The sequence below is a fragment of the Heterodontus francisci genome, chromosome 8 (genome assembly GCF_036365525.1).
Source record: "Heterodontus francisci isolate sHetFra1 chromosome 8, sHetFra1.hap1, whole genome shotgun sequence".
NCBI lineage: Eukaryota > Metazoa > Chordata > Chondrichthyes > Heterodontiformes > Heterodontidae > Heterodontus > Heterodontus francisci.
In genome coordinates, this window is record NC_090378.1 from 123261503 (window position 1) to 123288647 (window position 27145).

The 27145-nt window shown below is 44.0% G+C and overlaps 1 long non-coding RNA gene across 1 annotated transcript; it reads right to left on the bottom strand.

The window, feature by feature from the left end:
- Window positions 1–17357: 17357 nt before the first annotated feature.
- Window positions 17358–18449, bottom strand: LOC137372602 (uncharacterized). The gene is made up of 2 exons (XR_010975458.1): window positions 18342–18449; window positions 17358–17703 (listed from the first exon to the last, which is right to left on the bottom strand). It is a non-coding gene; the product is annotated as an uncharacterized lncRNA (long non-coding RNA).
- Window positions 18450–27145: the final 8696 nt, after the last annotated feature.

Below are 27145 nucleotides of genomic sequence, written 5' to 3' on the forward strand. Positions count from 1 at the left end.
AGCATGGAGTGGGCTTCGCCATCAGAAACTCTTTGCTCAGCATGATAGAGCCACCTTCAAATGGCTCAGAACGCATACTGTCCATCCGACTGCTCACCACCTCTGGTCCAGTACACCTACTCAGCATCTATGCTTCAACACTCTGCTCCCCACATGAAGATAAAGACCAGTTCTACGAGGAACTCCATAATATCATTGGTAGCATCCCAAATACCGAACATCTGTTCCTGCTGGGGGACTTTAATGCCAGGGTTGGGGCCGACCATGACTCATGGCCCTCCTGCCTTGGGCGCTATGGCGTTGGAAGGATGAATGAGAATGGACAGAGACTGCTTGAGTTGTGTACCTATCATAACCTCTGCATCAACAACTCGTTCTTTCACACTAAACCCTGTCACCAGGTTTCTTGGAGGCACCCAAGATCACGTCGTTGGCACCAGCTGGACCTCATCGTCACAAGGCGAGCCTCCTTAAACAGTGTTCAAATCACATGCAGCTTCCACAGTGCGGACTGCGACACCGACCACTCCCTGGTGTGCAGCAAGGTTAGACTCAAACCAAAGAAGCTGCATCACTCCAAGCAGAAGGGCCACCCGCGCATCAACACGAGCAGAATTTCTTATCCACAGCTGTTACAAAAATTTCTAAATTCACTTGGAAAAGCCCTTCAAAACAATCCCACAGGGGATGCAGAGACCAAGTGGGCCCACATCAGAGACGCCATTTATGAGTCAGCCATGACCACCTATGGCAAACGTGTGAAGCGGAATGCAGACTGGTTTCAATCTCACATTGAAGAGCTGGAACCTGTCATAGCCACTAAGCGCATTGCACTGCTGAACTACAAAAAAGCCCCCAGCGAGTTAACATCCGTAGCACTTAAAACAGCCAGAAGCGCTGCACAAAGAACAGCCAGGCGCTGCGCAAATGACTACTGGCAACACCTATGCAGTCATATTCAGCTGGCCTCTGACACCGGAAACATCATTGGAATGTATGATGGCATTAAGAGAGCTTTTGGGCCAACCATCAAGAAGATCGCCCCCCTCAAATCTAAATGAGGGGACACAATCATTGACCAAAGCAAGCAAATGGACCGCTGGGTGGAGCACTACCTAGAACTGTACTCCAGGGAGAATGTTGTCACTGAGACCGCCCTCAATGCAGCCCAGTCTCTGCCAGTCATGGATGAGCTGGACATACAGCCAACAAAATCAGAACTCAGTGATGCCACTGATTCTCCAGCCAGCGGAAAAGACCCTGGGAAGGACGGCATTATCCCTGAAATAAGCAAGAGTGCTAAGCCTGCCAAACTCTCAGCACTCTACGAACTGCTTTGCCTGTGCTGGGACGAGGGAGCAGCACCACAGGACATGCGCGATGCCAATATCATCACCCTCTATAAGAACAAGAGTGACCGCGGTGACTGCAACAACTACCGTGGAATCTCCCTGCACAGCATAGTGGGGAAAGTCTTCGCTCGAGTCGCTTTAAACAGGCTCCAGAAGCTGGCCAAGCGTATGTAACCTGAGGCACAGTGTGGCCTTCGAGCAGAGAGATCGACCATTGACACGCTGTTCTCCCTTCATCAGCTACAGGAGAAATGCCGTGAACAACAGATGCCCCTCTATGTTGCTTTCATTGATCTCACCAAAGCCTTTGACCTCGGCAGCAGACGTGGTCTCTTCAGGCTACTAACAAAGATTGGATGTCCACCAAAGCTACTAAGTATCATCACCTCATTCCATGACAATATGAAAGGCACAATTCAGCATAACGGCACCTCATCAGACCCCTTTCCTATCCTGAGTGGCGTGAAACAGGGCTATGTTCTCGCACCTACACTGGTTGGGATTTTCTTCTCTCTGCTGCTCTCACACGCGTTCAAGTCTTCAGAAGAATGAATTTTCCTGCACACAAGATCAGGTGGCAGGTTTTTCAACCTTGCCTGTCTAAGAGCGAAGACCAAAGTACGGAAAGTCCTCATCAGGGAACTCCTCTTTGCTGACATCTCACACTGAAGAGTGCCTGCAGAGTCTCATCGACAAGTTTGCGGCTGCCTGCAATGAATTTGTCCTAACCATCAGCCTCAAGAAAATGAACATCATGGGACAGGACATCAGAAATGCTCCATCCATCAATATCGGCGACCACACTCTGGAAGTGGTTCAACTATCCCCAGTAACCTGTCTCTCGATGCAGAAATCAACAAGCGCATGGGAAAGGCTTCCACTGCTATGTCCAGACTGGCCAAGAGAATGTGGGAAAATGGCGCACTGACACGGAACACAAAAGTCCGAGTGTATCAAGCCTGTGTCCTCAGTACCTTGCTCCATGGCAGCGAGGCCTGGACAACGTATGTCAGCCAAGAGCCACGTCTCAATTCATTCCATCTTCGCTGCCTCCGGAGAATCCTTGCCATCAGGTGGCAGGACCGTATCTCCAACACAGAAGTCCTCGAGGCGGCCAACATCCCCAGCTTATACACACTACTGAGTCAGCGGCGCTTGAGATGGCTTGGCCATGTGAGCCGCATGGAAGATGGCAGGATCCCCAAGGACACATTGCACAGCGAGCTCGCCACTGGTATCAGACCCTCCGGCCGTCCATGTCTCCGCTTTAAAGACGTCTGCAAACGCGACATGAAGTCCTGTGACATTGATCACAAGTCGTGGGGGTCAGTTGCCAGCGATCGCCAGAGCTGGCGGGCAGCCATAAAGGCGGGGCTAAAGTGTGGCGAGTCAAAGAGACTTAGCAGTTGGCAGGAAAAAAGACAGAAGCGCAAGGAGAGAGCCAACTGTGTAACAGCCTCGACAACCAATTTTTTCTGCAGCACCTGTGGAAGAGTCTGTCACTCTAGAATTGGTCTTTATAGCTACTCCAGGCGCTGCTTTACAAACCACTGACCACCTCCAAGTGCTTACCCATTGTCTCCCGAGACAAGGAGGCCAAGGAAGATAGCCATTACAGGCTACAGGACGACATTGATTGGGACCTGAATATTGAAGGATATCTGGCATTTAGGAAGGACAGGAAGCTAGGAAACGGTGGAGGGGTAGCTCTGTTAATTAATGATGGCATTAGCGCAATAGAGAGGGATGACCTAAGTTCAGGAGACCAGGATGATGAAGCAGTTTGGGTAGAGATGAGAAATCATAAAGACAAGAAGTCACATGTGGGAGTGGTGCACAGGCTACCTAACATTAACTACACTGTGGGAAGGGGTATAAAGGAAGAAATAATGGCAGCTTGTCAGAAAGGTATAGTGATAATTGTGGGGGATTTTAACCTACATATAGACTGGAAAAATCAGATGGGCAGAGGTAGCCTAGATGAGTACATGGAATGATTTTGGGATAATTTCTTGGAACAATACGTTCAGGATCCAACCAGAGAGCAGGCTATACTAGACCTGGTATTGTGGAATGAGATAGGAATAATTAATGACCTCATAGTTAAAGTGCCCCTAGGTAGCAGCGATCAGAACATGACTGAATTTTACATTCAGTTTGAAGGAGAGAAGAGTGGGTCCAAGACTAGTATTTTAAACTTAAATAAGGGCAATTATGAGGGAATGAAAGCAGAGCGAGCTGAAGTGAACTAGCAAAGTAGGTTTAGGGATAGGTCAATAGAGATGCAGTGGCAGACTTTTAAGGGGATATTTCAGAATATGCAGAATAGGTACATTTCAACGAGACAGAAAAATTCCAAGGGTGGGACCCGCCATTCGTGGTTAAGTAAAACAGTTAAAGATATATAAAACTTAAAGAAAAAGCCTAAAATTGTGCAAAGATGGGAGGCAGGCCAGAAGATTGGACAGAATATAAAAAACAGCAAAGAAGGACTAAAAGATTGATAAGGAAGGTAAAGTTAGAGTACGAGAGAAAGCTAGCTAGAAATATAAAGATAGATAGTAAGAGCATCTATAAATATATTAAAAAGAAAAAAGTTAACAAAGTGAGCATTGGTCCTATAAAAAGTGAGTCCAGGGAATTATTGATGGATAATAAGGAGATGGCAGATGAATTGAAAATATATTTTGTATCAGCCTTTACTACTGAGTATACACGTAACATCCTAGTATTAGCTGTAAGTCAGGAAATGGAAGGGAGGGAGGAACTCAAGAAAATTACAATCATCAGGGACGTGGTACTGAACAAATTGTTGAAGCTGCGGGACGACAAGTCCCCAGGTCCTGATGGACTTCATCTTAGGGTATAAGAAGAAGTGGCTAGTGAGATAGTTGATGCGTTAGTTTTAATTTTCCAAATTTCCCGAGATTCAGGGAAGGTTCCTTTAGATTGGAAAATAGCAAATGTAACTCCTTTATTCAAAAAGGGAGGGAGACAGAAAGCAGGAAACTACAGGCCAGTTAGCTTAACATCTGTCTTAGGGAATATGTTTGAAGTTATTATTAAAGATGTTATAGCAGGGTATTTAGAAAAATTCAAGGTAATCAGGAAGACTCAACATGGTTTTGTGAAAGGGAAATCATGTTTAACCAAGTTATTGGAGTTCTTTGAGGGAGTTACATGTGCTGTGGATAAAGGGGAACCAGTGGATGTATTGTACTTGGATTCCCAGAAGGCATTTGATAAGGTGCTACATCAAAGGTTATTGCAGAAAATAAAAGCTCATGGTGTAGGGGGTAACATATTGGCATGGATAGAAGATTGGTTAGCTAACAGCAAACAGACAGTAGGCATAAATGGGTCATTTTCTGGTTGGCAAGATGTAACAGGTGGTGTGCCACAGGGATCTGTGCTGGGGGCCTCAACTTTTTACAATTTATATAAATGACTTAGATGAAGGTATGGTCGCTAAATTTGCTGAGGACAGAAAGATAGGTAGGAAAGTAACTTGTGAAAAGGACATAAGGAGGCTACAAAGAAATACAGATCGGTTAAGTGAGTGGGCAAAGACCTGGGAAATGGAGTATAATGTGGGAAAGTGGGAAATTGTCCACTTTGGCAGGAAGAATAAAACAGAAGCATATTATCTAAATTGTGAGAGATTGCAGAGCTCTGAGATGCAGAAGAATCTGGGTGTCCTAGTGCATGAGTCAATGAATCGCAAAAGGTTAGTATGCAGATACAGCACGTAATTAGGAAAGCTAATAGAATGTTATCATTTATCACAAGGGGAATTGAATACAAAAGTAGGGAGGTTATGCTTCAGCTATACAGGACATTGGTGAAACCACATCTGGAGTACTGTGTACAGTACTGGTCTCCTTATTTAAGGAAGGATGTAAATGCTTTGGAGGCAGTACAGAGAAGGTTTACTAGACTGATACCTGGAATGGGTGGCCTGTCTTCCGAGGAAAGATTGGACAGGCTAGGTTGTATCCGCTGGAATTTAGAAAAGTAAGAGGCGTCTTGATTGAAACATATAAGATCCTGGGGGGTCTTGACAGGGTGGATGTGGAAAGGATGTTTTCCCTTGTGGAAGAATCTCAAACTAGGGGTCAGAGATGAGGAGAAATCTTTTCTCTCAGAGGATCGTGAGTCTTTGGAATTCTCTTCCTCAAAAGGCAGTGGAAGCAGAGTCTTTGAATATTTTTACGGAAGAGGTAGATAGATTCTTGATAAGCAAGGGGGTGGAAGGTTATCGGGGGTAGGTGGAAATGTGGAGTAATCAGTTCAGCCATGAACTTATTGAATGGCGGAGCAGGTTCGAGGGGTCGAGTGGTCTACTCCTGCTCTGAATTTGTATGTCCGTATGTTCTCAGTAATGGTGACTATGAAACCATTGTAGATTGTCATAAAAACCCATCTGGTTCACTAATGTCCTTTAGGGAAGGAAATCTGCTGTCCTTATCTGGTCTGGCCTATGTATGACTCCAGACCCACAGCAATGTGGTTGACTCTTAAATGCCCTCTGAAATGGCCTGGCAAGCCATTCAGTTGTACCAAATCACAAGAGAAAAGTCGAAAAGGAATGAAACTGGACAGACCTCCAGCATCAACCGAGGTGTAGTATAAGGATGTAAAGAGTTAATACCAAAGACAATGAGACCCCTCCCACTGTGCAAGTGATGATGTAACAGTCACATGAGATAGACTTGAGAAGGAGAAGGTATAGCAGCACGAAGGATACTAGTTTAAGTGGCTTGTGGAGAGTGTATATAGCAACTGTGAATAATAAAGAGTTATTGTTAACCTTTACCGGAATTGAAGACTTTCTGTAGAACGCCCTTAAAAACTACTAATACAAACACGACAACGCAATATGGTGGCTGCTGTGAAAGGGATCAGGAGAATTTGAAGAACGGTCAGTGACCCGAAACGTTACCTCTGCTTCTCTTTCCACAGATGCTGCCAGACCTGCTGAGTGGTTGCAGCATTTCTTGTTTTTATTTCAGACTTCCAGCATCCGCAGTATTTTGCTATTATTATAGGAGAATTTGAAGATCTCCTTACCTTTTGAAGGAACACCAGGGGTAAAGCAGAGAAATTTAAAGATAAATACTGGTCCAGTACAGTAAGAAAATGACTTACTGGCAGAAGAGGCTGTGAAGAGGCTCTGGAGACCACACCACAGCAATGGGAGGCTCTGCGTCAGTACATCCAGCACATCCAGCGGTTGGGTCTGAGTCTTCATGCCAGACGACGATCCAGGATCGGTGGGACAGTGAAATTGGCCATTTGTTTAAACGGTGCACTGGGAAAAAAATCAGGTGCAGAAAGAGATCTCAGTCGAATCGGCGACGAGAGGTGAGTACAGTGGCAGCCATTGCTCAGCCTCACCGAGGGAAAAAAGCTTGGTATTTGTCAGAAAGTGCGTGAAAGGTCGGAGAGCGTGGGAAAGCCCCAAACAGAACGCAAACACCTCGAGCCAAGGACCACCTTAGCAAAGTCTAAAAAACGAAAGGAAGCAATATGGATCCAAAATTGGGAATGCCTGAGAGTTTCCAGAACCAAGAAGGTCTCAATCAGGTCCAAAATTGGCTAATATGGAGAATAAGGTTCTTAATATTCAGAATTGCTTCTCAACTCCAGACCAAATCTGAAATGGAGCAAGTGAACACCCTCCTGTATTCAGTAGGTGCAATAGCAGACAATGTAACTGTCCGACAAGGGATCAATGAGGCTTCTGATAAATTCAAAAATTACTCCAAGCTTTTGATAAATATTTTAATCTGCCTACCAATGAAATTTTGAAAAGAGCCAAATTTAATAAGTGGGTGCAGATGATTGGAGAGTCTGTAGATTCCTATATTAATGACCTGTACAAATTGTCAGAAGGTTGTGAACACAGTGAATGAAAAGCAGAACTAATCAGAGACAGGATAGTCATCGGCACAGCGGATGAATCCTTGTCAGACCTGTTGCAATCCAAGGAAGACCTTACACTGGAAAAGGCCATTCAAATTATAAGACAGGCTGAGGTTCACAAACAGAATAGGGACATTCTACGAGCTGAAGACAAGCTGTGGATGAGAAGGAGTCCAATTCCCAACCAACTGGTGAAGCCAAAGCCAGGGAAAAACTTTGAGGAACAGAAAAAAAATCCAGGTGAGAAGATGCATGACACAGGAAAACCTTGTCAATGTTGTGGAGCCAAGAAGACCCACAGACGAGAGCAGTGCCCAGCAAGTAAAGCTGAGTGTTTTAATTATGGGAAGATGTGCCACAGCAAAATCTCTGCACTTAAAAGTACAAAGCAGAAAACCTTCACTCAAACAGCAGTGAATCAAGTACAGCAATATCCACAAGGGCAAGTACCAGGAGAGCTCTTGGGAGAAATCAATAATACAGACCAAAATTTCTGGACAGCAGACATCTCTGTGAATGGACGCCTCATGAAGTTTAAGCTTGACACAGGGGCGAGTATCATGGTATTGTCTGACCAAGATCCTTGGGTGAAGAGACATTACCTGCAACTGACAGATATACAATTGCACGGTCCTGGCAGGACATAACTGTGAGTAAAAGGCAAACTCCAAGAAACTCTTCAGCACAGCGGCAGACAACTGGTAGAGAACTTGCATTTCTTGCACAATCAAGCATTTTCTTTACTAAGCAGGAATGTCTGCTGACAACTGCAGTTGATTAAAAATGTAGCCAAAGTCAAGCAAACAAAGGCTAACAATTCCTTTCAAACAGAATTCCTGAAGCTGTGCAAAGGGCTCAGAAAACTAAAGACGGAGTACAGGATCACTCTGAAGGAAGGGGACAAATCAGTGTGTATCTTCACACAAAGAGGAATACCTCATCCCTTATTAAACAAAGCCCAAAAACAATTGGAGGAGGTGACAAGAATGGGCATTATCTCTCTGGTAAGGCAACCAATGAACTGGTGATTAGCCATGGTTCCTGTCCTGAAGACAAATGAAACTCTGCGAATATGTGTGGATTTAACGCGGCTCAACAAAGCAGTAGTGTGTGAGATTCACTCAATGGGCTGGATTTTACCGTAGGCGGACGAGACTTCACCACTGACTTTTACGCATAGCCCGGGGATCCAACCTGCATTTTACGGGTCCCTGGGATTTAATTGTTCCGAGGCAGGACTTCCACCCACTTGAGGGAGGAGATCCTGCCTCAGTAACTTGCCGACCAATCAGTGGGCCGGCAGCTCTTAGTCCCAGCAGCTCCACTGGGAGTGGTGGCCACTGCTGAGACTGCAGCCCGTCCAATGCTATGGAGCCAGGAGTTCAGGCGTGTCGAACAGCAGAAGCAGCATGTGATAGAGATAAATGATCCCACAAGCAAAGGATCAGATCTAAGCTCTGCAGTGCTGCCATATCTACTCGTGAATGACGGTGGACAATTAAACAACTAACTGGGCGAGGAGGCTTGTTACAACTGTAATGGGAGCAACACACTGTTAATTCAGTCCCGTCACTCCGCAGGTCGTAGCATATTATTAAGCTTTCACACCCAATCGGAAAACTGCCAAATTAAACAGTAACCCCAGAATGAAACAGATCAAACCAGGCATGTTTAGACAACAATAAATTAACTATTTATTAAAATGCAATCTTAAACACTATTAAGATAAACCTATTCTAAAGACCTTATAACTTATATTAATCTAACTCCCACATTCACACACATATACTCAGAAGTAACAATAGTTAACTGTTTTTTTTATTAAAGTGGAATTTTTAAAAATTAGCTGTCTCTTAAGTATAAATAAAATAAGAAAGTGTTTGTGGATTATGTTCCTGGTGGATGAGGTCTTCTAAAGTGAAAATAGTCAAAGGTCATTTGCGGTCTTATCATGGATCTGGTGAAAACAGTCCTTCAGAAGATAGGCATTCAACTCTTCAGCTGTAGCACACATTAAACAGTTCTTTGAACGATGAGCACAGCAATACAAATAATTTATTGAGGAAGAAAAGCTTTTCTTCTTTACTCAGGAATGAACGTGGCTTGTAGCACCTTGTAGAATTTTTCTGAGAGAAAATAATACAGCTCCTTTTCTTCAGATCGCCTCACTGGAAAGTCTCTCAAAAACTAACTGGTCTCAGCCGGTTTCTGCCAGTTTCACACACAGTTAAAATGGAAACATTACCATGTGACCTTTCTCTCTCCTGCTGTTGCCCATTTTAACAAAAATGCAGCTGGTGCACTGTGTCTCCAGGAATTCTAAAACATTCTCTCCCTTGGAGGTGCACTGTTGTTAACAGCGTCTTAAAGGCACGCACACTGTTTTTAATCTGAGAAGAAAAATAATTAAAGGTCTGTGACAGGCTCCACAAACATCCCCATCCTCAACTATGGGGGAGCCCAGCATCTCTGTGTGCAAGACAAGGCTGAAACATTTGCATCCATCTTCAGCTAGAAGTCAATGATTCATCTTGGCCTCTTCCTGAGGTCCTGAACACCATAGATGCCAGTCTTCAGCCAATTTGATTCACTTCATGTGATATCAAGAAACGACTGAAGGCACTGGATAGAGCAAAGGCTATGGGCCCTGACAACATTTCGGCAATAGAACTGAAGACTTGTGCTCCAGAACAATCAGCGCCCCTAACAAAGCTATTCCAGAACAGCTACAGCACTGGCATCTATCCGACAATGTGGAAAATTGGCCAGGTGTGTCCTGTTCACAAAAAGCAGGACAAATTCAACCCAACCAATTACTGCCCTATCAGTTTACTCACGATCATCAGCAAAGTGATGGAAGGGGTCGTCGACAGTGCTATCAAGTGGCACGTGCTCAGCAATAACCTGCTCACTGACACTCAGTTTGGGTTCTGCCAGGGCCACTCAGCTCTTGACCTCATTACAGCCTTGATTGAAACATGGACAAAAGAGCTAAACTCCAGAGGTGAGGTGGGAGTGACCGCCTTTGACACTATTGACCGAGTATGGCATCAAAGAGCCCTCGTAAAACTGGAGTCAATGGGAATCAGTGGAAAAACTCTCCACTGGTTAGATTCAGACCTAGCATGAAGGAAGATGGTTGTGGTTGTTGGAGGTCAATCATCTCAGTTCTAGGATATCTCTGCAGGAGTTCCTCAGGGTAGTGTCCTAGGCCCAACCATCTTCAGCTCTTTCATCAATGACCTTTCCTCCACTTTAAGGTCAGAAGTGAAGATGTTTGCTGACGATTGAACAATATTCAACACCATTCGTGACTCCTCAGAGACTGAAGCAGTACCTGGACAACATTCAGGCTTGTGCTGATAAGTGGCAAGTTACATTTGCGCCACACAAGTGCTAGGTACTGATCACATCAAACAAGAGAGAATCTAACCATCTTCCCTTGACATTCAATGGCATTACTATCGCAAAATCCCCCACAATCAACATCCTGGGGGTTACCATTGACCAGAAAATGAACTGCACCAGCCACAGAAATACTATGGCTACAAGAACATGTCAGAGGCTAGGAATTCTGCAGTGAGTAACTCACCTCCTGACTCCGTAAAGGCTCTCCACCATATACAAGGCATATGTCAGGAGTGTGATGGAATACCCTCCAATTGCCTGGATGAGAGCAGCTCCAACAACAATTAAGAAGCTTGACACCATCCAGGACAAAGCAGCCCACTTGATTGGCACCCCATCCACAAACATTCACTCCCTCCACCACTGACGCACACTGGCAGCTGTATGTACCATCTACAAGATGCACTGCAGCAAAGCACCAAGGCTCCTTTGACAGCACCTTCCAAATCTACAATCTATATCACCTAGAAGGATAAGGACAGCAGATGCATGGGAACACCACCACCTGCAAGTTCCCCTCCAAGGCACACACCATCCTGACTTAGAACTATATTGCTGTTGCTTCACTGTTACTGGGTCAAAATTCTGGAACTCCCTTTACAACAGCACTGTGGGTGTACATACACCACAAAGACTGCAGCGGTTCAAGAAGGAGGCTCACCACCATCTTCTCAAGGGCAATTAGGGATGGGCAATAAATGCTGGCTGAGCCAGCGACACCCACATCCCGTGATAGAATAAAAAAAAGTATTTTTCTTCTTTCTAAAATGGGGCAGTGTAAACTGGTACTGGGGAAATATAAGTAATGTATAAACTTGTAGCTTAATGAGTTAAACAAATTAATATAACTACAAATTATCATTCAGTAATATTTTTAAACTTGAAACACAATCGAGATGTCAGGGCAGGTGATGTGTTGCAGCTGTAGCAAGTGGAAGCTGGTGGATGCCAGTGTGATTCACTGAAACCACATCTGCAGTAAGTGTCTGCAGCTCGAGGAACTTCAGCTCAGAGTTGACGAGCTGGAGTTCGAGACTCAGACACTGCGAGGCATCAGGGAGTGGGGGAAAGTTACCTGGACACTTTGTTCCAGGAGGTAGTCACACCCCTTAGGCTTGGTATTTCAGATTTGGTACTTAAACGGCCGCCTGTTTCAAAAGGCTGGGTCTACATGGAAGACAGGGTCACCTGGAAACAAAGTGTACAGCCAGAGCAGCATTGGGGGAGGTGGTGTCTGTGACCTGAGTGTAGGAGCAGGCAGAGGGAGACGTGTCGATCTGGATTGTCTTGCTGAACTTTATTGCTTCGGACTATAAACTTGGTATAAATGAAAATGCAGGGAACTTTGCCCACTGCTGGCCTTTGCTAAGGTTCCGTCATACTCATTTCAATGGGCCATGTTGCTGTTTCACATTATCTTCTTTCTTGCACATATCCCTTTCATGTTGCTGTGTTCCATGTTGGCCATCAAATGAGTCACATATCAGCTGCGTGTTTGCACGAGTTGTTTGGGGCACTTTGGTAGAACATATGGGGCTAGAATTTGGTTAGCCCCAAGTTTTGGACATGGAGGTCATGACTTGTGACCTGTCTGCGTCCATTCAGTTCAAGGTGGACAACACAAGCATCATGTCGCCACCTCAACTGAAAGATTATGGCATTGGCCTGAGCAGCTTCCGCTTTGATGTCTGATCCTGAACACTGCCTGTGGCCCCTACACACAGCAGGAGGGCCCAGCAGCATTGTTTGTAGGTCACATTGCCCAGCCAGCTTACTCTTCTTAAAGGCAGTCTGTCCCTCTTAAAGGAAAGCTGCATCATTATTTTTGTGCAATGCAAATTAGTATAACGTAAACACCAGGGTAGACAGAGGATTCCAGAGTGACAGATGCAGTGCTGGAAGCATTAGTGGAGCAGGTGAGAAGGAGGAGAGATTCCGTGGTTCTGCAGGGAGCTAGGAGACCCTCAAGGACACCCCTCAGATGGAAGTGGGAGCTGGTGGCCAGAAAGGTCAACTCTCAGAGTCTGGACCCAAGGACCTGATAGCAGCGTCGCAAGAAGTCTAATGAGCTCATGCAGTTGGTCAGAACATGAAATCTCCGACCCACCACACCATCAACACTTCACGCTGCTCAATGCATCCCCATCACTCATCTGACAACATTCGCTGGCACTCAGGACTCAGGTCTAATAATCAGATATTCCACCACAACCTTCACACACCTAACAATGCTGCCAGCCTCACACCCACCTCTCACTGCCTTCACATATCTCCAGCTATTCAGCTATGGCAGACACATTACCCAAATACAGTGCTACACAAGCAGTGACATTCTGACCTCTCTCTTGCAAGACAAGGTAGTACACAATAGAATGGAGCATGGGCAAATCCAGTGGCAGAATAAGACGCCTGCATCTCCTGAGCCCTATGGATTGATTGCAATGGGGCCCTTGGCATCTGGCATCATGGAGAACATTGACAATGTGGATCCAAAATTGGCTTCGTGGCAGGAGGCAGAGGGTTGTTTTTGTGAGTCGAAGCCTGTGACCAGTGGTGTACCTCAGGGATCGGTGCTGAGACCCTTGCTGTTTGTAGTGTACATTAACGATTTAGACGTGAATATAGGAGGTATGCTAAGGAAGTTCGCAGATGACATTAAAATTGGTGGTGTCGTAAATAGTGAGGAGGAAAGCCTTAGATTATGGGACGATATAGATGGGCTGGTAAGATGGGCAGAGCAGTGGCAAATGGAATTTAATCCTGAGAAGTGTGAGGTGATGCATTTTGGGTGGACTAACAAGGTAAGGGAATATACAATGGATGGGAGGACCCTAGGAAGTACAGAAAGTCAGAGGGATCTCGGTGTACTTGTCTATAGATCACTGAAGGCAGCAGCACAGTTAGATAAGGTGGTTAGGAAGGCATATGGGACACTTGCTTTTATCAGCCGAGGCAGAGAATATAAGAGCAGGGAGGTTATGATGGAGCTGTATAAAATGCTAGTTAGGCCACAGCTGAAGTACTGTGTACAGTTCTGGGCACCACATTACAGGAAGGATGTGATTGCACTGGAGAGGGTGCAGAGGAGATTCACCAGGATGTTGCCTGGGCTGGAGCATTTCAGCTATGAAGAGAGACTGAAAAGGCGAGGGTTGTTTTCCTTAGAGCAGAGAAGGCTGACAGGGGACATGACTGAGGTATAGAAAATTATGAGGGGCATTGATAGGTTAGATGGGAAAAAAAATGTTTCCCTTAGCAGAGGGATCAATAACCAGGGAGCATAGATTTAAGGTAAGGGGCAGGAGGTTTAGAGGGGATTTGAGGAAAATTGGAATTTGGAACAGACTGCCTGAAGGAGTGGTAGAGGCAGGAACCCTCACAACATTTAAGAAGTATTTAGATGAACACTTGAAACGCCATAGCATTTAAGGCTATGAGCCAAGTGCTGGAAAATGGGATTAGAATAGTTCGGTGCTTGATGGTTGGCATGGACAAGATGGGCCGAAGGGCCTGTTTCTGTCCTGTATAATTCTATGACTCTGTGGAAAGGTCACCTCATTCTCTGCCCTCCTGTCCCTCACCATGAGGATGCAGCAACACTCTCTAGTAAATCCAAGAACTCTCAAAAATACTCCAGAGTACTTCCAGACATTTTGCAACGGAAAAGTTGCAAAAAAATGACCTTACCTGCAATCAGGGTGCCTAACCCTTGAAATAACGTTAATGCAGAGTCCATCTTGCTGCTTCGTGCTTGTTTTTTCTTGAGTGAACAATGCAGACACGATCTGGACCGAGTTCAGATGAAAGATCACAGACCTGAAATGTTAACTCTGTTTCTCTCCTCACAGATGCTGCCAGAACTGCTGAGTGTTTCCAGCAGTTTCTGTTTTTATTCCTCCCTGTACATTCTTTGCCCAAATTTGGGACTTTATTTATTTATTTAGAGATACAGCACTGAAACAGGCCCTTCGGCCCACCGAGTCTGTGCAGACCAACAACACCCATTTATACTAACCCTACACTAACCCCATATTCTCTACCACATCCCCACCATTCTCCTACCAACTACCTACACTAGGGGCAATTTACAATGGCCAATTTACCTATCAACCTGCAAGTCGTTTGGCGGTGGAAATCCATGCAGACACAGGGAGAACTTGCAAACTCCGCACAGGCAGTACCCAGAATCGAACCCGGGTCTCTGGTGCTGTGAGGCTGCGGTGCTAACCACTGCGTCACTGTGCCGCCCATAAAAATGAATTCCATTCCTCCCTTGTCTGCACGGCCTCACAAACGCGAATCTGTTATTGTCCAGCCACCACATTCAAGCAGATCTAGTCAGCACCGCTGGAGAGATCAGAAACAGGAATCCCAGCCAGTTTTCCCCTCCCAAACCTATGGGTACTGAGGTCAATTGGAGAGTCTCCATCACTATCTCTTTATAGACCAGGGGTTGAACTTGAGACCTTTCTGGACTGCATTGTTCAGCTGCTCATTGGAGGACCTCACTGAGCTGCTGGCTGGGGATCAGTCGTTGATTTTTATATGCGGTTACTGACATGTTCTGAAGTTTTTCCCAAAAGATAGACAGCCAGCAAGTATGAAGTCCAAATCCACCTCTCAAGAGAATGCATTGTAGAATCAGCTCTGTGGTCTCCACTTCTTATATTAGTGTAAAACTTTGCATCTTTCTCCTTTTAGCAAGTTATAATTTTCTGCATGTTATACTTCCACCCTTGGCTTTCATTTCTACACAATTTATTCTTGGCCATCTGCAATTGTGACAGATCATTCAGATGGATTTTACATTCCTCAGCGTTCCCAATAACTGGAACTCTTTGTTCATTTGGAGTGATCTTGGATCAGATATTCATCTATTACAGGAGCTCAGTATTGTTCTCTTTTACTTTAATACATCATTGGATCAATATACATTGTTCTTCCTCTATGAGCCATGACTTTCAATCCTGTAACTTTGAGATTTGACACTAAGGCCTGTATTTTCTTGATGTTGGATACTGGGGAGACAAGACTTCTGCTCGGCACTTTGACCTTGAATTAACCCCCAACCTGATTTCATGGTCAGAGCTCATTCGCTGTGCAAGTAAATCTCCTACAGTGATCCTTGCCACCAAGAGGGAGGCCTATGCTGCAAAGCCAGAAAATTCTGGAATTTCTCCAATGAGACTGTCACCACAGCACCTGAGGAAAAGGGGATTTTGAGAGAATGGGGGTATTTAAAGGGAACAGAAGAGCCCAGAAAGGGAGGAATGGAATTCATTTTTAGCCTCAGTCTAATCCTAAAGCCTTAAAAGATTAGTAATTGAGATCGACAGGAAGGGAGATGAGACCACTAATAACTCCTCTCCCTCCATCCAGCTGCATGGGCATTCTACTGCCACTCACCAGTGCCTACTGCCAATTTCCAGGGCTACCACCACCCTCGAGGAACTACCACTACCTTCCAGAGCTTCCTATCACCTGCTGTTGACAGTACCAGGCACTGGCAGGGAAAACACCGGTAAGCAAGAAAATCCAGAGACTTGGTCCAGCAGTATTTGCATGTGGTCATTGGCAAATGAAATATGACAGATAAATGTGAGATAATGCACTATGATAGGAAAAATAGAAATATCGTCTTTCCTTTGAAAATAAGAAAGTGAATGGGGCAGAAGAGAAAAGTGATCTGAGGATACAAGTGAACAAATGATTAAATGCAGCATCGTAGGTCAGTAAAGATATTAAAAATTCTAACAAAGCACTGGAATTTATATCTAGGAGTTGTCATGCCACGAAGGGAAGTGGTGAATTATTAAATGAACTGGAAGAATTATGAAATAAAACTCAACTGTTGAACCGAGCTACAAAAAATGGACACCTTCGTGCCGCAGACAAAATGGAGTAAAGGTCAAGTGACCCCTCCTGTATTGTCAATAAACATGTATGTCTATTGAAGATTAAACCCATTATCCACATCTGAATTAGCTTTGGGGAAAGCACATTGAAATAGAAAAAACAGCCCATTCCATGCTAACAACTCCTATCGACAGGAATGGAGCTAACAAAGACGTTTGCAGACAGATTGACTCCAAAGCCAAGGCCAAAATTATAGGTACGAACACCTATTTATCAAAATGGACCATATTTAGACACCATCATGTAACAATTGGTTCCCATGTCCTGGAACATTGTATAAATCACCCCAGGGGACAGAGCCCTTAGTCACCTGACCGACACCCCAACCTGGTGAGTTTCTCCCTTAAAAGGTATTTCTCTGGAGAGAGAGAGATAGAGAACAGCCAATGAGCAGCCAAAGAAGGTCTTTTCCAGGCAGACCAGCTATGAGACAGTGCCAACTAAGCAGAAGCCTCAGTGATAACATCTTTTAACGACTGCAGCAGAAAAATTGCAAGGGGAACCAGGATTTCCCACCACCAACTTCAGACTGAGGCTTAACCACAAGGAGCCTATGACACTTCATCCTTTTCAAGACAATGAACATTCAGACCTGTACGGATGAAAGATTTCCTCACAAAAAAACTTCTAAAGCTTTTTTTTAAAGACTGAACTCTTTACAATTGGAATCAATATTGCACACTACCCTCTACTCTCCATCTTTTCTTGTGTGCGTGTGTTGTGGAGTATTCTTGAAAGCACTTCACACGAGACGGCTGTAGGTGAACTAAGGAAAATTTATTCAGAGATACAAGTATGCATACAGGGGAGTACATTTCTCAGTGAGATCCAAGAGGCAACTCAAAACTCCTTTGTTCAATTCACATACTTATACTTTAACTTCACATGACATTCTCTGCGTCAACTATTTTCACATATTCACTTGGCCAGCTGCTTATTCCAACATACTTTGTTTCTACATATCAACTATTTTTTAATCATCTAACCGTTCCAAGGCCATCAGTTTGTGGTTTGATCGTTCAATTTCCTTCTTCGTTCTTGTTCCTTCCCCAGTCATGTCTCACTTTAATTATATCTTCACATGGCCCATTGCTTCACACTTCTGAAAAACAGGTTGAGGTTACACATTATGTGCAATGTTGGCAGTTTTCAACATTCTTCTTGCTAATTATTCCATGATTCCCTACTTTAATCCCCACTTTTGACCCCTGGTCAGATACGATCTGGCCCAGGTGGCCCAGGTGGTCATTCCCTGAATCCTCCACCTGTCAAACAATCTGAGGATCTGGGACTCGACAAACTTCAAATCTCTTCCTGAGGTCCTCTTATGGCCTTACTGAGGTCTTAGTGATCTAGGCTGAGCCTGGGACTGATTCTACCTACATTACATCATTATTACCTCTCTGAGGTTGCCCCCCCCTAAGTAGGTGCGTGACCCTGTGGGCATTGGATTGTATCTTTTGGTGGCCAGCATTACCATTAGCTCTGCTTGAGACATCATCAGTCTCTGGGAACAGCAGATACACAGGCTGATTAGCAACACTACAATGGATGCACCTGCTGCCACATATCTCTCTCTGTCCCACTAATCATACTGCATTCTTGCTATTGTTTCACTGCCTTGTGCTGAATCCTCCAGCTTCCTGGCTTTCTCTGTTGCCTGGTGTATTTGTACTCTCCCACTGGTTACTGCCTGGTAACTTTCCTTCGCATATTTATTGGCCATAATCAGGGCCTTACCTATCGCCTTCCTTCCAGGCTATCTCTCCTGCGCATCATCTATGCTTTGCGTTTTGTCCCACCGTGGGCTGAACATGTATCCAGTGAGAGCCCTACCAGCTATGTGGAAGTCTCCAACAGTAAATAAGTCAATTATATGCAAACAGAAAGTGTGATTGTTGCCACACTCTAAACTTCTGTTTTATCTGTCAGGAAAGACCATTGTGTGAGGAAGGTTTGGACTGCCTTGAAGGCCTTTTCCAGAGGATTCACTGACACTACAATGGCAGAACTATTACTGATGGGCTTTAAGCTGTTGCCTGAGCAGACAATGAAATGCTGTGATTCTGTACAACATTGCCGTGTTGTCATCAGTCAGGTGGTATTCTTACTGGTCACCAAGTATTCCCGGGATCCCACCTGGTATACCCACCCAGTCTATTCTATTCCTAATGATTTGAATTTACATCCCCCTTGATAATTCTCATTGGTATGTTACTGGGGCAGGGTCATCAGAAACTTTATTATTTTCTCTCCTCCACCTGTAGTGGGTCATCAACGTTTTTAACATCGTATCATTACCCGTACTGGTAATACAGGTCAAGTTAGACTTGTGTATGTGGCACTGACAAGAGGAGTTAATGCAGCCTGCAGGCTCATACAGCCAAGAGCCTACGTCGTCTCTACACGAGGACCACGGGTTTGGCAGGCAGAATGTAAGACCTGGTCTGGACAGTGATACCTGTGTTGTCACATCCCTCAAACTAATCGAGATGATGCGATGGCTGTCTCCGGTCATCCTGTCCAATATCCAGACATTGGGTCTCCTTACCCACTCTCCATGGCCTCCTTTGGGCAGCTGTATGTACTGGCCAGGATGCTAACAGGTGTTGTTTCTAATAACTATCAGAGGCTTTTCCCAGGCTGCCACAGTTCCCTGGAGGATGGTTGCGATGATTCCATCTCTCCAATTCATCATTACACTGTTGGGAGAAATCACAGAGGACGCCGGTCATGACTGGTTAGTCCTTATTATCCTTTGCGCCTTTAAAAGGTTTAAGTTGGGACCAATATTTTCAACTACCCTTTCCTCTTATATCCACACGTGCGCAAGTGTCCTTGTCATTAGGACCTCATAGGGCCCTTGCCATCGGGGTGCTAATCCTGTCTTTTCATTTAAAATCTTGACCATGACCTGATCTCCTACCCCTGGTATGTCTGAATACTATTGATTGTTCTGACCTTCCCCACCTACAGATCACGTCACTCAATAATGCTCTCAACTATGAGCACATAAATACATATAATTCAAGCAATCAATCATTCATGGACTTAAGATTCTCCAGCTCTCCTTTTATCTGCATCCAACTTCTGGATAATTCTTATTAAATGCTAGACTTAGATCTTAATTGTCGCAATCCAGATTCTATATCCCTCTTTATATTAATTTCACTCCCTCTGACAGGTACAATTCTATCTGATTAATTTAAAGTCAGTTTCTCTATGGAATACATGTCAATGCTTTGATGATTCAAAATGTTGTCTCACTCCACTGGCCACATTAACCATTTCATGTCATGCTGTTTGTCAAGTAGTTGCACATGTTTGAGAACCGTTCGTCAGTGCATTTCCACCATGCATTTTGCATGTTAATTACTTCACATGTAAAAAGTCACATCTGCACTCTTACACTGGTATCCCAATATCACGCCACACATTCTCAACTCTCAGGTGATCTTATCAAAAGATCAAAAAGTGGGGTGTCTGTCACAAAACCTTTGCTTATCTCCCCCGTATGGTTCTGATACCTCGGGCAGTGGCTGGACATTTAAATGTGGTTTTCTTTAAAAAAAAACTCCAAAGCAAGGATACAAATATTTCCAAGAGAAAAGTGTCAATTACAATTCTTATCTACACATCTTAACTTCCACTGGAAAGTACTGGACTTCTCGGAAATTATACACTATACTAATTGAAGGGTTTGAATTTTAATTTTCTAATATTTGTTCCCCAAATTCCCTTATTAGCTCTTGCACCAGCCCGATTTAACTTCCAATATTATAATTAATCCCATTAATTAGAATTCGATTTCATTTTTTTGAGCCCTGGAAGAACTTTACAGTCCAATACAATATTCTAATATCTTTAAACCTGAGAACCAAACATTCCCATTTGATCCCAGGCATTACAAGATTTTGTTTGTTCTTATTCTTAGATGGCATTTTAGTTTCTCAAAAGTAACTTGCAAAATTACGTTGGACTCTTTGCATCTCAAAATTATCCCAAATTCAAATAACAGTGTTGTTGGAGTGACAAGTTTTATTCATGTTCTATTTATTTCTCCCCAAAAGAGCCTTATTCTCATGCACTTTGTCTTGGAAGATAACAAATGACAAAAATCTTAGAAAAGGTAAAGCCTTTCGTCCAAATCTGATGTCTGCAGATAAGTTCTTAAATTCTCGTGCTGTGGCATCAATTCTCATGTCGCCTGTTTAAAAAAAAAACACACAAAGAATCCATTGTGGCTCTGCCCCAGAGCCAAATGGGTTAACTTATCCAAATACATCTGCCGATTTAGAAACTTAAAATTTAATAATGTCCAATATATAAATTTTACACTCAGCAATGCAAAAGTTGTGTGGTGAATTAAATGAAAACGCAGATGGAGCAAAAATAATTCTCAGATTTGTCGCTTTATGTAACTTCTTTTTTCAAAATACTTTCCTGATTGAAAACAATCAAACTCCATTTTAAAATAGTTTTTTTTCCAATTCTTTTTGGTATCCTTAGGAAGTGAAAACAGCAAAAATCATTCGTAACATCATCAACTTATAGAGAGATACAGCATTGAAATAGGTCCTTCAGCCCACCAAGTCTGTGCCGACCAACAACCACCCACTTATACTATTCCAACATTAATTCCCATATTCCCTACCACCAACCTACACTAGGGGCAATTTACAATGGCCAATTGACCTATCAACCTGCAAGTCTTTTGGCTGTGGGAAGAAACCAGAGCACCCAGTGGAAACTCACATGGTCACAGAGAGAACTTGCAAACTCCACACAGGCAGTACCCAGAACTGAACCAAGGTCACTGGAGCTGTGAGACTGCAGTGTTAACCACTGCGCCACTCAAACTCCAAATAAAAATGTCTCTGGCAAGGAAGTCAGCGTTTTGGATTAACTTCCAATTGTTTCCAAACTTTCTAACATCGTCTTGTAAGAGGTTTCTAACCCAATGATTTTTTGATAACAACCAGGCTGATTCCAAATTCCAGTTCACAGCAATAAACATATAAAATTCAAACTGTCAATGTTACATGAGTGAGCCTTGTATCTGGAATTAAAGAGTCTCTCAAACCTTGATAATTTCATTGTGGTAACAAATGAAATTCCAGTTTTCCCAACTTAACAGGTTCGTTAACTTTAATGCTCCCAATTTAATTCAAATTATGGTACAGTACATGGCTCTACTTGATTGTATCATACTGTATTTGATTTGATAATATTGAAACTGTGTCACTGTGCATGCCTGTGTAATACTGGTACTATATTGCAGTACTGTATCTGACTGTAATACTCGTACTCAACTGTATTGCTGTACTTGACTAATATATTAATAACATGCTTTCTTACAGTAAATGGCTGTGCGATATATGTACTTTTTTTTATTACTGTACCTGAATGTAATAGTGGTGCTTTACTGTACAGAGCAGGACAAGCTGCTGGAAGAGGGAGGAGGAGGAGGGGGAGAAGGGCTCTCAGCAGGAGGCCATGTCCACCCAGGTTGTTCAAGGAGCAATTTTCCCACCTGAACCTCAGCGAAGAACTGTGGGAAACTTGTTTTCACTTCACCAAGGAGGTCCTCACTGAAATCTGCCACAAGCTACAGCCACAACTGCAGTTCAGAGCAGGGTGAGGATGACATTGCCAGTGACTGTGAAGTCACTGTGATCGTAACCATGAACTTTATGTGTTGGGCTCCTTCCAGGCAGCAGCAGGCAATATTTGTAACTTCTCTCAGTGTGCCAACTACTCTTGCATAAGGGAGGCCACTGAGCCTCTGTATTGCAAGAATGCTGAATGCATTTCATTCTGTCTTGCCAGAGAGAAATAGGTGGAGCAAACATGTGGCTTCACGAGGACTGCAACTTCCCCACGGTGCAGGGTGCCACTGATTCCACACAAGTCGCGTTGCTGGCACTGCATGTTAACTCTGAGATATACCACAACTGAAAGTGATCTCACTTCCTCAATATCCAGTTGGTGTGTGACCAGATGCATGCAGGTCAATGCCCGGTATCCTGACAGCAGTCATGATGCCTTCATTCTGCAGCAGTTGGCTGTGCCATTTGTATTTCAGCCACCACCACAAACCAGAGGGCGGCTCCTGGGCAACAAGGGCTATCTGCTGACAATATGATTCAGACTCTGGTGCACATGTTGCAGCATGCATACAATGAAAGCCACGCTGCCACACAAAATGTGAATATACAGACCATTGGGATGTTGAAACAGCGCTTCTACTGCCTGAACCATTCTGAAGGAGGCCTGCAGTACTCGGTAGAGCACGGGTCAAGGTTCATGGATGTCTGTTGCGGCCTGCAATGTTAGCAGTGGCCATTACTCCCAGTGGTGCTGCCTATACTGTTGGACTGCCGGACCTGTGACTGGCCAGCAGCTCTTGGAAGCAAGATCCCCAGTCGAGAGCCATAAAATCCAGCTCTTTCAGTGGAGAAGAATGTAGATGGCCTTGCAGGCCAACCTCAAGCAGCTCCAGGCCTAGTGACTGAGCTTCCACCACCTTCTGGGGCAAAGAATTCCAAAGATTCACCACCCTCTGAGTGCAGAAGTTCCTCCTCATCTCAGTCCTAAATTGCTTGCCCTTTATTCTGAGATTGTGACCCCTGGTTCTAGACCCCACAGCCAGGGGGAACATTCTTTCTGCATCTATCCTGACTATCCCTTTAAGAAATTTGTAAGTTTCTATGAGATCGCCTCTCATTATTCTAAACTCCAGAGAATACAGGCCCAGTCTCCTCCATCTCTCCACATAGGACATTCCCACCTTCCCAGGACTCAGTCTGGTGAACCTCCGCTGCACTCCCTCTCTGGCAAGTATATCCTTCCTCAGGCAAGGGAACCAGAACTGCACACAATATTCCTGGTGCAACCTGAACAATGCTCAATACAACCGAACCAAGACTTCTTTACTCCTGTACTCAAGTCCTCTTGTGATGAAGGCTAACATACCGTTTGCCTTCCCAATTGCTTGCTGCACCTGCATGCTAGCTTTCAATGACTTATGAACAGGGACATCTAGGTCCCTTTGGACATTAACATTTTCCAATCGCTCATCATTTAAGAAATACTCTGCACCTCCGTTCCTCCTACCAAAGTGGATATCCTCACACTTATCCACATTATATTCTATCTGCTATGATCCTACCCACTCACTCAGCCTGTCCAAATCCCCTGAAGCCTCTTTGTATCCTCCTCACAACTCACATTCCCACCAAGTTTTGTCATCCGCAGACTTGGAAATATTACAATTGTTCTCCATATCCAAATCATTGATGTAGATTGTGAGCAGCTGGGGCCAAAGCATTGATCCCGCCGGTACCCCACTAGTGACAGCCTGCCAACTGGAGAATGACCCATTTATTCCTACTCTCTATTTTCTGCCTGTTACCAATCCCCAATCCATGCTAGTATATTACCCCCAATCCCATGCACTTTAATTTTTCTTACTAACCTATGTGGGACTTTATCAAAAACTTTCTGAAAGTCCAAATACACCACATCCACTGGTTCTCCCTTATCCACTCTGCTAGTAAAACATGATTTTCCCTTCGTAACTCCATGTTGACTCAGCCCATTATTTTCTAAGTGCCCAGTAAACACATCCTTTAAAACAGATTCTGGTATTTTCCCTACTACCCACGTCAGGCGGTGGCTCATTAACATGGAGGGGGTTGAACGCCCACCCCGAGGGGCGCATGCTCCGTCCTCGCCAACAGTGTCTGGAGCCACCACATAGGTGCCGGTGCCATTTTTAAAGGGCCTTCCATTGTATTAAAATTTTTAAAGGCACAGGTTTGTGAAACAATTTGAAAAAATGGAGTCACACTTCCAAACCCCTCTCCTCCCCGACTCAATGAATAATCACAGCATTATTTTTCATGCCCCCCAAAAAATGCAAATCCTCCATCCCCACCGGCTGGAACATTAGCGTAGGATGGCTGTCACTGTAAGGTAAATCATTATTCTATAAGTATAATTTATATACATAAGTTAATGATATTTTTTCTGCCGAGCGGCAGGGGTGCAGGGAGGGACACCACCGAGGCCTCGTCGCTGCTGGTAAAAGGGGGCGGAGCCTTCCTGGCCTCGAGGCCCATGGCAGGCCTCTCCTGGAAGCATTTTCCGGGACCTCCTGTCACAACCCCCAAGGTCGGGGGGTGGGGGTCAGTAAAATTCAGCCCAAGTTTGTAGTTCCCTGTTTTTCTCTCCTTTCTGAAACAGTGGGGTTATATTTGTAATCTGCAGGCACCGTTGCAGAATTTATGGAATTTTGAAAGATGATCAGCAATGCACCCACTATCTCTGTAGCCATCTTTTTCAACACTCTGGGGTGAAGTTCATTGAGTCCCAGGGATTTGTCAACTTTCAATCCCATTAATTTCTCCAATACTACTTTTTTACTAATCCTAATTTCTTATTGTTCCTCATTCTCACTAGCCCCTTGGATCTCAATTATTTCAAGGAATGTGTGGCGCAGTGGCTAGCACCGCAACCTCACAGCTCCAGCGACCTGGGTTCAATTTTGGGTACTGCCTGTGTGGAGTTTGCAAGTTCTCCCTGTGTCTGTGTGGGTTTTTGCCAGGTGTTCCAGTTTCCTCCCACACCCAAAGACTTGCAGGTTGAAAGGTAAATTGGCCATTATAAATTGCCCCGAGTATAGGTAGGTGGTAGGGGAATATAGGGACAGGTGGGAATGTGGTGGAAATATGGAACTAGGATAGGATTGGTAGAAATGGGTGGTTGATGGTCAGCACAGACTCAGTGGGCCGAAGGGCCTGTTTGAGTGCTGTATCTCTAAATAAATAAGACAGACTCAAGTAATTATTTAGCTTCTCTGCCATTTATCTATTTCCCATTATAAATTCTCCTGTCTCTGCCTGTCATGGACCCACATTTGTCTTTGCTATTTTTTTCCTTTTTACATACCCATAGGAACTTTTACAATCTGTATATATTTTTCTTGCTAGTTTACATTCATATTCTATTCTCTCTTCTTTATCAATTTCTTGGTCCTCCTTTTCTGGATTCTAGAATTCTCCCAATGCTCTGGCTTATGACTTTTTGGCAACTTTATAAGCCTCTCTCTTTGATCTAATATTATCTTTAACTTCCTTTATTAGCCAAGACTGACTCGCTTTCCCTATTGGGTTTTTTTGCCCGAAATGAATATTTTTTGAAAACCATGCATTAATCCTTTAAATACTAGCCATTGCCTGTCTACCGACAAACCTTTTAATGTATTTTACCAATCCACCATGGCCAGCTTGCCCCTCATACCTTCATAATTGCCCTTGTTTAAATTTAACACACTAATTTCAGATTGAACTACATTTTTTCAAACTTCATGGAAAATCTATCATACTATGGTCACTTTTCCCTAAAGGTTCTTTTACCTCCAGATTATTAATTAGCTCTTTCTCAATGCATAATACTAAATCCAAAATAGCCTGTTCCCTAGTTGGTTCCTCAACATATTGCTCCAAAAAACCATCTCGGACACATTCCAAGAATTCTTCTTCCATAGCATTGGTGCTCACTAGATTTACCCAGTCTATATGCAGATTTAATTCACCCATGATTATTGTATTGTCCCTGCTACATACACTTCTAATTTCCTGATTTATACCACACCCTACATTTACACTACTGTTTGGTGGCCTGTAAACCACTACCAACAATTGTTCCCCTTTTCTGTTTCTTAGCTCCATCCAAACAGGTTCTGCATCCTGTCCTTCCAATCAAGGATGCTCTCTCACTAATGCACTAATCCCATCCCTTATTATCAGCACTTCACACTGCCTTTTCCTTTTTGCCCGTCATTCCTAAATGTTGAATATCCTTTAATATTCAGTTCCCAGTCTTGGTCACCCTGCAGCCACGTCTCTGCAATGGCAAATCAATCATACCTGTTTACTCTACTTGTGCCATCAACTCACCTTGTTGCGAATGCTACTTGCAGTCAGCTAGAGTGCCTTTAATTCTGCCTTTTGAACACTATTCTGTATTTTGACCCTGGTTGGTTCTAGCATTTGTTTCTGCTGCTTTCCACTTTCATTCACAGCTTTTCTACTTCCCATAACCAGCTTTGCTTTTCTCCTATCTGCATTTCCTCGCAGATTCCCAACCCCCTGATAAATTAGTTTAAACCCTCCGCAACAGCACTAGCAAATTTCCCCACCAGGATATTAGTCCCAGTCCTGTTAGGGTATAACCCGTCCATCTTGCAGAGGTGCCAACTACCCTGAACCGGTCCCAACTGCCCAGGAATCTAAAGCCCTCCTTCCTACACCATTTTTCTAGTCACGTGTTCATTCGCTCTATCTTCCTATTTCTAAACTCACTACCACATGGTACTGGGAGTAATCCTGAGATTATGGCCTTAGATGTCCTGCTTTTTAATCTCCTTCCTACCTCCCTAAATTCTGCTTTCAAGACTTCATCCCTCTTTCTACTTATGTATCTCGTGTCAATGTGGACCACAATTTCTGGCTGTTCACCTTCCTCCAAAAGAATGTCCT